Source organism: Neltuma alba, unplaced genomic scaffold (genome assembly GCF_004799145.2).
Source record: "Neltuma alba isolate B1F8T4 unplaced genomic scaffold, ASM479914v2 tig00012280_pilon, whole genome shotgun sequence".
Classification (NCBI taxonomy): Eukaryota; Viridiplantae; Streptophyta; class Magnoliopsida; order Fabales; family Fabaceae; genus Neltuma; species Neltuma alba.
The window spans coordinates 175,449-189,670 of NW_021636801.1; the positions used below are offsets into that span (position 1 = coordinate 175,449).

Sequence of the window (14,222 nt, forward strand, 5' to 3'; positions counted from 1 at the left end):
ACCAAACAAGTATTAAAAAATTAGGGAATAAATTAACGCAGCGGAGTTTGATGCCTGCCCTATGGGAATATAAAAGCAGATCCAAATCCTCATGTTGTCTGACAAAAAGACAAGAACTGAAGATTTGGTGGCCTAATTGATTTTGGGCCGCTCACGATTCACAATTAGATGGACTAAAAGAGAAGCAAAACTTATACCAAAAAAAAAAAGGCAGTAGCAAAACTCATATGTTTGCTTTTTGTGTCGGCCTCTGACATTGGAAGGTCCCAAAGCAAACCAAATGCTGCGTTTGTGTTTTTTTTTTTTTGCTGGACCTATATATTCTTTTATTAAAAACAATTCTATTTAAAATGCCACTCTCTCTGTCTTAAATGTAAAAACCATTTTATAGTATAAATTACACTAGAAAATGGATTCTATATTTAGAATAAGAGGAGTATTAAATACTAAATATGATGACACTTCTTTCAACAGAGAATTCAAATCTTGATTCGCTATATTGTGAAGAATTAGGTGCCTGTTTGGATCAGCAGTGAACAATTGTAATTTTAAATAATCGTGAATTTTATAAGTGACACTAGCTATAAGTGACACTGGTTAATTGTGATTTTTTTTTTGGATTTTTTTATAAGTAATTTTAAGAATTGTTATTATGTTTGGTTTTCATTTATTAACATCACTTATGGGTCTATAATTACTAAAAAGGACATGAAGTTAATAAAGTTATTTACATTTTCATAATTATTATATTTAATAATAAATTTTATTAAATATAATTTAATAAATGATATGAATATTTAAATATTATTTTTATTTAAAAATTATTATTATTTAAAATCACTTAGCAATTTATGTGTAGTACAGATATTAAATAAAAGACCCCATATACTCCCTTTATATAAAATAAGCTGAAAAATTATTAGTCATCATTATTTTCTTAATTTAACGATACTCCTCGAATCAGAATATTACCTGAAAATTTGATTGCATTGTTTCAATCATATGTCATTTGTTATCTAATTTTTTTAAAAATGTCTTTTAGATAAAATTAAAAGAAAAATAGTTTCATGTTATATGTTTTAAAAAAAATTATAATAATTACCGTTAGAAGGAGGGGTAGCTTGGAGAAAATTTAGTTGCTGAAGATTCATCGGGATTTTTCAAACGCACAAGATACTTCTTGTTGCTTATCCTAAAAGTGCGGTAGACGGTTAAAATCACGATCTAATTAGGATTTTATAAAAATTCTCAAACACCCCAAACATGCTTCATAAGCACTTATTTAAATTTAAATGGGCATATTTGAGATCCTACCGCTTAACCTAACAAGCTCTAGCTCATTTTACTAGATCCACATCCTATTAGTCAAATGTTGCATTTTGTTGATGTTTATTATCATTTATTTTTCTACAATAAATTGAAATGCTTGCGATTTAATGATAAAATGGTTCCTTGTGCAATCCCCAATATATGTGTGTATATTGGAAGGTACTTTTTTGGTCATATTTATACAAGGCAGAAAGAAAATAATTTTTTTATTATTTATAAGTCATACCATTAAATTTTTAATACAAATATACTAGTTTACCCTTGGTATATATATTATTGTGTAGATTGTTATTTTCTCTAAAGTGTATATATTAAATAAGAATAAAATTAAAAAGCTAAATTTTAAATTTTTAAAGCATAGTTAATGATATTTAATGTTTTTCTTAATTATGATAAAACATGTTGAAAGTGATTTATAAATAAAAAAATAAATTACAAGTGAAGAGATTTTATTCACCACACCACATTTGATCTAAACGAGTGCTTAATTGTCCAATTTGTGGTAACTGATTGCTGCTCTATCCTTAAGAATAATAGTGATCACTTACATGTGTTAGTATATTAAGTTGGTTCTTAATTAAATATAACATCTCATTTGTAATGCAATTAAAAATGCATCCTTTGCATCAACTCGGTATCCAGAGAGAAAGTTCTTTTACTAACTAATTCCAAGGTTTTGAAGCTTGCTACGGTACTCCTCTAGAAGCTGAAAATTAAATAATCCTCTGGTCCTAAATATAAAATCTTTATACACATTAGTATAAAGGTCTTATATTTAGGACTAGAAGAATATTAGGAATAAGAAATTTATTGTTCATTCCCAAGTGCCAAGCCTACCATGTATCTTCCCAATTATACTATACCCTCTCATTCAAAGTTTCTCTGGATCCCTCTTGTCATATCTCCAGCGAGCTCGACATGAACTCTAGCTTTTAGCTTCATCCTTAAATATCCACATTCTCTCATCTTCAACTATGGCCAAATCAATCAATCCTCTCTCATTCGTCGTCGTCGCCGTCATCACCTTCTTCTTCTCCATTTTCGCATTACTCCATTGTCGACCCACGCCCCCCAGCTTTAAAACCACAAAGCTCAATGTCGCAGCTTCCCTTCAAAAGACCCATCAAGTTTTCACCTTCAAACCCCATCATCATCAACAGCTTCGCTCTTCGTCTTTCCTCTCTTCACAGATATGCTCTCGAGCCTTCCTTCACCAAACTCCACAAAGCCACTACACTAATTACAGGTCGATAACTTTAGCTCGACTCGAGAGTGATTCCTCTCGAGTCAAATCATTACTGACTCTGTTAGATCGAGCTTTGAAAGGCAAGCTTAGGGTTGAGAAACTGCAGGCTCCTGTTGGGCCGAGTCGAGGAACTGGCGAGTACTTCGCTCGAGTAGGAATCGGTAACCCGCTGAGTTTCGCGAGCATGGTGCTCGAACCGGAAGTGACACCTGGATCCAGTGCTCCCCGTGCACCTATTGTTACCCTCAAGCCGGCCCTATTTTCAAGCCAGACTCGTCGGCTTCTTACTCGCCGCTATCTTGTCAGTGTCGTCAATGCAAGGCATTGGATTCCTCCGGCTCCGACTGTTGCAACAACACTTGCCTCTATGAGGTTTCCTACGGTGACGGATCCTATACCGTCGGCAACTTTGGGACGGAGACCATCACTATGGGCTCGACTCCGACGAACAACATAGCCCTAGGCTGCGGCCACAATAACGAGGGATTGTTCCTCGGTGCAGCTGGCTTGCTCAGACTTGGTGGCGGCTCGCTGTCTCTCCCTGCACAGCTTAATACTTCATCATTCTCTTACTGTCTGGCGGATCGTGACTCTAACTCAAGCTCCCTCGAGTTTGACTTGCCAATGCCTCTGAATGCTGTTACTACTCTGTTACGTCGTAATTATGGACTCAACCCCGTTCTACTATGTGGAACCGATCGGACTCAGCGTCGGGGGCGAGTTGCTTCCTATTCCCGAGTCAAGTTTCGAGTTGGATGGTGACGGAATGGGCGGAACCATAGTGGACTCGGGGACGACGATGACGCGGTTGAGGAGGGAAGTGTACGACATGTTGCGTGAGTCGTTCGTGAAGTATACATACGGTTTAAAAGGCGTGGTTAAAAGGCATGGGTTTGTTTGATACCTGCTTCGACTTGGCGTTGACGATAACGTGGAGGTGCCAGCGGTGTCGTTTGACTTCTCCGCAGGGCAAGAGCTGGTGTTACCGGCTAGGGCTGTGCAAAAACCCGGTGATCCGGTTTAACCCGAGCAAACCCAGTCCAATCTGGTTTAGAAAAAATTTATCCGAAACAAGATTGAACCAAACTGGACCGGACTGGTCTCATCGGGCTAGATTGGACTAGGGACTGGCCCTCAGACAAGTTGGTCCAGTCCAGTCCAGCCTGGTTTTTTTAAAATTATTACTTATATAATTTTAATTTGATTTAATTTTTCTATATAAGTTTTTAGTTTATTCAAATAATTAAAATTTATCTATTAACTTCCTAAGTAATGAGCATGCGTATATATTTTAATTTCTACCATATAAGATTTATATTAATGAGGATTACTTAATAAAACATGACATTATTGGGAAATTGAAAGGGAATGATCAAATTTGATGAACTTCGGATTAAAATATGTGCAAAATTTCATATAGTAAGTTACAATCTTGCTTTCTATTGAAAGAAAAAAAAATTTTAAATTAAATTCAAGTTCTAGATTGCCTGGGCTAGTCCAGAGGACCAAGTCTAATCCAACCCGATCTTGGATTGGTACTGGACTGGACTGGACCTCGGATGGTCTTTTTCAGCCTGAGGTCTTTACTGAATCAGACTTCATGTTGATAACAAATCTGGTCCAGTCTAGTTCGTGGATACGTCTCTTACGGGCTATAAACTATCTTATACCAAGTGACTCGAGGGGAACGTTTTGCCTGGCGTTCGCACCATCCCCATCAACCTTGTCAGGGCTTGTTTGGAGCTCCATTCCAAACGGGCTTTTAAGCAAGTTCACGTAAGCCGAGACAAAACTCTCCTCACATACTTACCTCATATTCCGTAAATCACGTTTGAAAAGCTACTTATAAGTCAATCCAAACAAGCCCTCAATCATTGGTAACGTTCAACAGTAGGGGACACGTGTTGGTTTTGATCTCTCAAACCATCTCGTTAGCTTCCCTCCCAATAGCTGCTACTGGGCTTTCCTTGTGCCCTCTACAGTGAGTTCACCTTCTCGCAATCTGAATTACTACCTCCGGTTCTAATTATAAGACTCTATTTGATTTTTATTTTGATCATAAATATAAGACCCCAATCCACTTTGTCTTTCATATTTATCCACTTTTTTCAAGATAGTCCTTCTAACAATGGTAGTTCTAACCAATACACTTAATTAGTAAGGATATTTTAGGAAAGACAACATCTATTCATGACAAATAACTAACTTAACTAAATTCCTTAATCTCTCCAAATTAGTCAACTGGGTCTTATAATTAGAACCGGAGGTAATAGTTACCTACTAAAGATACCGGATACCAGAAGTTATCACCCAAAAAAATAATTATTAATGGGTTTGCATTGTACCCCAAGTTTTGTATGAAGATTTAATATTTGTTTTTTTGGATTCCATTTAAACATTGACAAGTTTAATGTTATTAAATGTAATTAGAAATAATCCTCTAATTTTATTGATAGAGTTGAGAGTATTTTTTTATCCCCTTTTTATATGGTTATCTGACTGGGTCATGTTTCACATTGATTAGTTTACTAGGATGATCAACACTTGTTGGTTAGTTTAAGATTCTTTTTTTTTTATTTGAGAAAAACCAATTTGCAAATTTTTATAATTTTCTTCAATTTTAAATCAAGTCCTTAGATTAATTTTTTTTAATTGAGTCCTTTTCAGTTTTTTTTTTTTCCCATCAAATCCGTTGATCGTTCTATTGAATTCTACAAACAGTGTTAGGAATTCTATGACTGACCAAGACACGTGGATTCACAGTTTCAAATCTCAGTCACTAAAAAATTCCCCTACTGTTTTCTTAAAAAAAAAAAAAATCCCCTACTGCTATTTACCAAAAAAAAAAAATTCCCCTACCGCTTCAGCATCGTCACATTCGCGTCGCCGTCAGCCTCATTGAGGAAGAGGAAGCCCTCCGTGGTGTGCCCAGCGCCTCCCCCATTCCGGCAGAGCCCAACTAGAATAGCAGTGCCTCTTCTCTAAGCTCATGTCGTTTCCATCTTCTCTTTCACAGGCGCCCTTCCCCACCATCTTCACTCATTCCCTCACTTCCCCATATATATTCATGTATGGCTTTCTTTCTGAGGATTCGTTGCTTCTAATTTCTTTTGTTTATATTCAACTTCACTCAAACACTATCCACAGAAATCACCTTTTGTGGTATTCCACTTTATTCGATGATCTCAATTGACCACTGCACTTACTGTTGAAACTAGAAATCGCTGACTAAGGAAACTGCAATTGTGCTTTTATGTGCCAATAAGTTGGAGTTTTTCCCCACTTAAAGCAAAATGAGGGGCTGAATAGAATGGAGTGTGAAGAATTCTGAGGCACATGTTGAAAGCAAGATTGAAGTGATTCGTCCAGTAGAGGATGCTTTTCCTGCGCAATTAGTTGAAGCTTTGAAAGCTAGAGGGAGGTTATTGCTGCACAATTGGTTGGCTTGGTATGCTATTTGAGTATGTTTTATTGGCTTCACATTTTGCTTATGGTCCGTTTGTTTAGAATCTTCACAGCATTTTTATTATTCTTATGTTGGCCTCCACCAATTTCCGATGGGGAGGGGTGGGAGCAGCGTCGACGGAGGAGACGGTGCCAGAGCAAGCAAAGAAGACCATGAGCTCGACTTGCTTATGTGGCAATTTTAATGAGTCAAATTTTAAGTTGGAAAAATTACAAAAGAAGACCGTCAAAATATAGAAAAATTACAAATAAGGATTCATTATAATATTAGTATGGATTTTGACAATAATAGTACGTGTTTTGACAATATTTTTTGTGAATGGATTCTTGTGTGTAATTTTTTAATTTCGGCAGACTTTTTTTGTGATTTTTCCTTTTAAGTTGTAACCCACGTGTCTTTGCCTGATAACAAAATTTTAACATCATTAATTGGAATTTAACAGGAGTATTAATGGATTTAACAGGAGAAACTAAACGAGTCAATAAATAGGGGAAAAAAAGGTATAAGGACCTTATTCAAAATTAAAGAAAACTACAAGCAGATAGCTCTCAATATGATCTTTTATATTAACAAGACTTAAATCCTCAGCTTTATTTCTTTTTAAGAAAAATGAGTCCTGCCATCCACTCAACCACCATTAATTTTTCTCTATTTTTTAAGATGACTTGGATTTAGAAGATCCCAATCTTTGCTAGGTTTCATATTTTTTTATTGCTCTGTCTATTTTTGATAAATATATATATATATATATATATATCTTTGAGCCCCTCTTTAAAACATGATATACCAAAAAAAAAAAAAAAACATTTGGAGTCACATTTGATTTTAAAATTTCACCGCGTCTCATTTAATTGTAATATTTTACCCTCACACCAAACTGTTCTACGCTTTTTCATGCAAGAATCTTCAAAAAAAAAAAAAGTATATGGCAGAAATTTAAATAACACAAGAGACGCTAAAATTATTAACGTGCAAAACCCTTCAATACAAAAGTAAAAATTATAACTCGTTTAGACTAAAGAGAAACAGCTCCACTATAATCAAAACATGATGAACTCAAGATCCTTCGCGCTAGGCAACGAATCAGCAACCCAAACATTAAAAATGATGTCAAAATGTCTTTCTTTTTTCTTTTCTCATCAAATGGCTACTATTTTCTCTCAAAATAAGAACTTGCCCTCAATTCTAATCTGCGCAGCGTCTTTTCCACTTTAATAAATGATACTCAAATAGGCTTCAAATATTGGGCCTTTCTCTATATAAGAAGGGAGCCCATACCCAACAAAAAATTAACATTTTTGCTAAAAAAATTTTGTCAGACTTTCTGGATTTAAATATAGAAATTGTTTTAATTAGTCTGCATAACTTGAGTGATAATCAACCAAATCTTAAATCACATGTGAATTATAATCCCATAATCGCCAAGTCAACTTTGATCACTTTCTGGGAAATTCATCATATGTATAATCTATCTGCTTAGGAAAACTCGAAAAGAATTCTATGTTGACGGCACACATAAATTAAAATAATAAGTGTATGGAATTATTTTATTTTATTGCTTAATTAAAAGAACAAATATCATTTATTTTGTTTTGTTTTATTTATGTGTTATTTTGACTTCATTTTGTTTAGTAAACAATAAAATCACTGCCCCATGATCCCTCTAAGTTCTGTTTAGAGTTGCAGTTAAAAACATTTATAAGTATAATTAATGTAAATCGAAACAAAATTTCTCTCACATACTTATCTTATCTTGTGTTCCGTAAATCACAATTAAAAAGTTGCTCAAAAATTATTCTAAACGGGTCCCTAGTCACTCAAGCTTATAAAGGGTGCGTTTGAATTAACAGTAGCAAAACTAATTTTTATTTCAACTTACTTTTGTAAACGTGAGTTAGAGTAAAAACCAATTAGTGTAATATAATTTATGTTTGAATTGAAGTTTATAAAAAGTCAATTTAAAATGTTAAAACTTGTTTAGATGATTAATGAAAAGTAAGTTTAGATGTAAAATAATTAAAAATAATATAAATTATATAATAGATATTTATATTGTATGTATATAATGTGATAATTTTGGGAGAAATATTAAAATTAATTATGAGAATGAATAAAAAAGAGTCCATGTACTATTGGAAAGTTTGTAAAATATACTTGTCATATTTTAATTAAGTTAATATAAATAATTTTTATTTTGATTAGTCAAACGTAAAAATTAAAATGAAAATAAAAATTATAATTCTTAATTAATGAATTGTTTTTTTTGGTAGAAACTATTGGTTATTAAAATAATAGTGACTGAAAACAAAATAAAAATAGTGACAAGTACTTATTCCATTATTCATGAGAAGTGGAGAGAGACGATGGAGTTATTTGGATTATCATTTGAAAAAGCAAACATACCTGTTGTGAGATCATATCACTTTGGAGGTGGAAGGTTCAATTCTACATGATGGAAGAAATGGATGTGGTGGAGTGATTTGAGATAAAGAAGAACAATGGATCATAGGGTTTCGCTACAAACTCACCTCAATTCCCCCAACCATTGCTGAAATTTTTACCATTCTTTATGGCCTAAACATTTGTCGGGCTGAGAGACATAGATCGATTATGTTATATTCTGATTGTGTTGAAGTGATTAATTTGGTTGTAAGAGGATGTGATGCTAATCATCCCTTCATAGATATTATTGAGAAAACTAGGTTAGCCTTATATAGAAATTGACAGGTTATTATGAGACATTCTTCCAAGGAAAACTTGTTTTTGGTTGATCACTTGGCTAAATCCTCTCATCAAATAGAGGCAAACATTTATATCCTTAATCAACGTCCACCTATTAAGCAAGATGGGGAGGTTGATGAGGGAGGATAACTTCTTGGTGATTTTATGATATTCAGTGCCTGTTTGGATCAGCGATTGAAAAAGTAGCTTATTAAAAAAGTAGCTTATGGATAAGTGAAGTTGGGTAAAAGCTAAATTGAATAAGTTGAAATGTGTTTGGATTGGAGTTTAAAAAAGCTAGTTTACAAAAGTAAGATTGATAAAAAGTTGTTTGGATTATGGTTGAGTAAAAGTAAATCTGGTTGTAAAATGACCAAAATGAGTATGAGTTTTAATAAATGACGAAACATGATAAAAAAAATTTGTATAATGTAATGAATTTAAATTAATTTAATATGAAGAAGTGAAATTTAACAGGTGATTTAAAATTTAAAATTTTAAAAATAAAAAAAAATATTTTAAAAATGAAGCTCCTTGGGCGGCAAAGTAATGAGCCTTTACGTTAATCTGAGAGGGGTCATGGGTGATGAAAGCTTGATAAAAAAAAAACGAAGTAAATAGGGAATAATGATATAAGTGGGAGAACAACAAAGGAGGAAATAAAAAAAAAAAAAAAAGGACCCTCTGCAGCAACGAAATTGTGGGAGAGTTGAGGTGAAAAAAACGAAGAAAGTTGAAATGAGAAAATATGGCAGAAGTGAGAGAAAAGAAGCTCTGGCAGAAAATCAGAAAATTGGTCCTGACACATCACAGCGGTTAAAAGCCACAATAAGCTCTTCAATAAGCTATAAAATTCATCTTGAGAGACAACGTAGGTTTGCCAGCTTAAATTCCATAAGCTTCTTTTTTTTTTAAGCCCAACCAAACGTTTGCCAGTATGATTTTTTTAATCGGGCTTACACTACAAATAAGCTACTTTTAAACCCCTCAAAAGCCCTGCCAAAGGGACCCTCAGGGTCCGTTTGGATCAGTGATTAGAAAAGTAGCTTATTGAAAAAGTAGCTTATGAAGAAGTGAAGTTGGTAAAAGCTAAATTGGATAAGCTGAATTGTGTTTGGATTAGAGTTCAGAAAAGATAGTTTGCAAAAGTGAGATTGGTAAAAGATTGTTTGGATTATGGTTGAGTAAAAGTAGGTTTGGTTGTAAAATGACCAAAATAAATATGAGTTTTAGTAAATAATGAAACATGATTAAAAAAATGATTTCACATAATACAATGAAATTAAAATAATTTAATATGAAGAAGTCAAATTTAATGAATGAATTAAATTTTAAAACTTTAGAGAAATCATAAAAAAATTTGTAAATATAAACTGGAACATAATAAAAAAATAAGTTTATATAATACAATAAATTTAAATTAATTTAATATGAAAAAATGAATTTGAATGAGTAAATTAAATTTTCAAATATTAGAGAAATTATAAAAAAATTATTGTATTTTGTTGACTAGGCAGACTTTTGACAAAAAATCATCCATGTGGCATCTGAGTGACTTACATGACAACATGTGTTTTATTGATTTTCTCCCCAAACAAAAATTCATCGCATAATATGAAGAAAAACTTTTCTAAAAGATCTTGACTTTTAACAGTTTAACTTCATCATTGAATTGCTGGTCAAAAAACTTCATCACGAAACTGGGAGAAAAAAATACAATCGACCCCCAAACCATGATCGATGCCCTGAATCGTGAAGAGGAGTTTGCTCTTAAGCTCGCAAGGCAGACGTGACGGAGCTTCGGGCAAGGAGGCGACAGAGCTAGTCCAACGACAGAGACGGGTCATGGGTTTAATGAGCTCTGGTCGAAAAAAAGAGAGTGAACAATAAGAGAATAATGAAAGGAGTGAGAGAATAATGGAAGCAGAATAACTCTGACAAGATAACAGACCATCTCTTTTTTTTTTTCCGCCACAAGCTCTTCTGGGTTAAGCATAAGCTCCTTCCTCTAGCTTATGGCAATTGGGCGTAGAATCAAGCTTTTGGCACATAAGCCCAATTGGAAAAAAGTGAATCCAAACAGATCCACATTGCAACCCAGCTTATTTTAAAATTTAAACTGACTTTAAGCTCAATTTAAGTGAATCCAAACAGGCACTCAATCTTTTATTTTAAAAGCAAAACGGCAAACATACATAGGAATCTGTTAGACTTGGGTTTTTGAGCTTATTTGAAGTAAATTGGTTGTTTGGATAGGCTTTTAGCTCAACCAACTTCTGCTCCAAAAGTTCAGTGAATTAAAATGCCAAGGAAAGCCACACTTGAGCGTTCAATAAGCTCATTTACTGTCAAGAACACGTAATGCTCATTTAAAATGGACGAATTACAATCAAGTCCCACAGGAAAAAAATAATTACCAAAAAGTCCTAATAACAACCTCAACAGCCTATAATGATAAGTCCTATAGTAAGAATGACAATTTCTGGGACTTGCTTTTCAATTATTTTTTTTACTTGGGACCTTATTGTAATTCTCCCATTTAAAATTACTATCTACCAGATTTGCCATTGTCTCTCTTCTCCCTCATTTTTTTCCCTTACAGCTTAATTTCATTTACTTCAAAAATGAACATATTAATGAATTTAAATTTATAGTCATGTTTATCTATTATATACATATATTTAATTATCTTCAATGTATTTTCAAAATTTTCCCACTAAAAAATATTTTTATTTTATGATTTCATCAAAAGAAACTATATTTATTTTATTATAATAATTTTAGATATTTTTTTAACTATTATCATATTAAAAAGATATAATATCAAAACAGTACTATTTAATAAAATTTATGTGATTTTTAGTCATTTTATAACTAAACTTACTTTTTTATTAATCATTCAAATAAGCTTCAACCTTTTAAATTGAGTTTTTATAAACGCTAATCCAAATATAAATCACATTACACTGACTGATTTTTATTTTAACTCACATTTATAAAAGTTAGATGGAATAAAAATTAGTTTTGAGACTCGTAATCCAAACATACCCAAACGAGCGTGAAGAAGATGGGCATGTGAAAATTTTTAATGCCGGATGTGACACTAACACAGAGAAAAATGACAAAAAATAGTATTGGCTTTATCGTGCGATTGGAGATATGAGCTCCGCTGACCCAAACACGCAAAAAATCACAAATGAGCTTCAACCTCCATTTCACAAGTTTTTGTGTTTTTCATTTTCAAACTTAATTAATTTCTAAATGATTCTGATGTCCCCGAAACGCTCTTTCCAATCCCTCCACCCGCACAATCTTTTCAAGGTTACAAAGCGCCATATAAAGATGGGCCAAATTTCAATTATTTTCTTCACCATACCAAAATTTTGAGTAATCTAATTAAGACAATTTAACTTTTTTACAATAGGGTACTAATGTATTAGTGTTCTGTTTTGCTTAAAAAATTAAGGGAGAATTACAAGAAAAAAAAAAGTCCCTACTATAAATTTTATTAGTGAGAATGACCTAAATTAGAATACTGACCAGATAGTAGCACTCCATGGGTATAAATTTGCAGCCGACAACACTTTCTATGTGTAAAAATTTATTAGGTTATCCTTGCTGATAGAATTTTTAATGAGGGCCTTTTCTTTAATTTTTTCAAAAATTAATCTGATGATAAATGTATTTTAAAAAATAAATTTTGTCAACTAATTATGTATATAATGTTTTAATTTTAAAATAAATATTAAAACTAAAATTATAAAAATAGTTAATATATTATTGAGAAAATTTGAATATACTAAATATAATATCTCAATTTATTTTGTCTTTAATATTTGTCTATTTTGCCCCCAGATAATTCTTATAGTGATTATACATATGAAGAAATTTTTATTAATGGGTAGTTTTAATGCATATAATTAACAAAAATATTTTAAACAAGACATTTAACTTAATTAATTTTATTAAGATTCTTAAATTAGTTATCTAACTCTTATACTAAGAATATGTGGTATCAAATTATTGTGTTTGTTAAAAATAATTTTGTTTTTTTTTATTACCATCTTTTCTCTTTCCGCGTTTGTGACAATAAGAGCTCAAAAAATTAGTTTCAACCTTATGCTATCTTTTTATTTAAAAGCTCATTTGCAAAAAATTTACCCAAACATTTGATTGAACATTCATCCGCCAGCAACGTGGGTCTGCGTCATTTCAATGCACGTTTTTTTGTTAAAAACGTCGATCGCTAAATGATTTTGCCGTCCCCGAAACACCCTTCCTTCTACCCGCACAATCCTTCTACCCGCATAAAGACGGGCCAGATCTCAATTATTTTCTTCACCATACCAAAATTTTGAGTAATATAATTAAGACAATTTACTTTTTTTCTACAAGAGGGTACTATAATGTATTAATGTTCTGTTTTGCTTAAAAAATTAAGGGAGAATTAGAAAAAAAAAATCTCCACTATAAATTTTATTGATGAGAATGATCTAAATGAGAATACTGATCAAGTAGTTGTATCCGAGTGTACAAAATTTGCAGCCAATAATACTTTCTATGTATAAGAATTTATTAGGTTATCCTTGCCAATAGAATTTTTAATGAGGGTCTTTTCTTTAATTTTCTCCAAAAATTAATCTGATGATAAATGTACTTTAAAAAAAATAAAAATTACACTTTTGTCACGATGTCCTTGGCTCCTTGTACACAGACAGAATTGGTCTTTGGGTTTGGTACATTGTTTTAGCCTTCTGTCTTGTAAAAGAAGTTGATGGAGTTATTAATAGAATAAAAAAAGCTTTTGATATGGAATGGTCAAAAAAGGGTTTTAATATAGATTTCAATATTTGTCCATATATATATATATATTTCAATATTGACCATTCACATGATCTTTATCTCAAATTGGAGGGAATCCTATAAAGTCAAAGATTGGTTATGTTAGTTAAATAGAATTACAAAATAAACAAATAAAAAATAAATCTTTCTCTCACACGCACGACTTTAAAATATTCTAATCTTGGTGGATGAAACCAAACTTACTCCTTTTCCTTATTACTGCTCAGAGTGGATTCAACGGAAGATGTTAACTTTTCTTTGACAATTTTCTGGACAGGAAAAGTAATCAAACCCAGCAAAGGGGATTTATTTGTTAGGGTTTCTATCCCCATCTTATTTTTTATCATTTATTTTCATGATTTAATTTGTTTGGCATGCAGTGTACATAACTGTAATTTGCTGTTTATCGAATTTTAAAAAAAATCTTAAATTCAATATGACTTTCTGTATCATCAATGTATGTAAAATTTTACAACAAATAACATTGTCAATAAATTATAAATATTATACTTTCATTTTTTTAAAATTCTATATAATTTATAATTTTCTTTATATATCGAGCTTTTTTTTAAAGCCTTAGTTTTGAACCTTTAACCTTTGAAGTTATTGAACAAAAAA

The 14,222-nt window shown here is 32.1% G+C and overlaps 1 pseudogene; it reads left to right on the plus strand.

Annotated features, from left to right (window-relative positions):
• The first annotated feature begins 2,303 nt into the window (after positions 1–2,303).
• Positions 2,304–5,538, plus strand: LOC114725800 (protein ASPARTIC PROTEASE IN GUARD CELL 1-like; annotated as a pseudogene).
• The last annotated feature ends 8,684 nt before the right edge of the window (positions 5,539–14,222 follow it).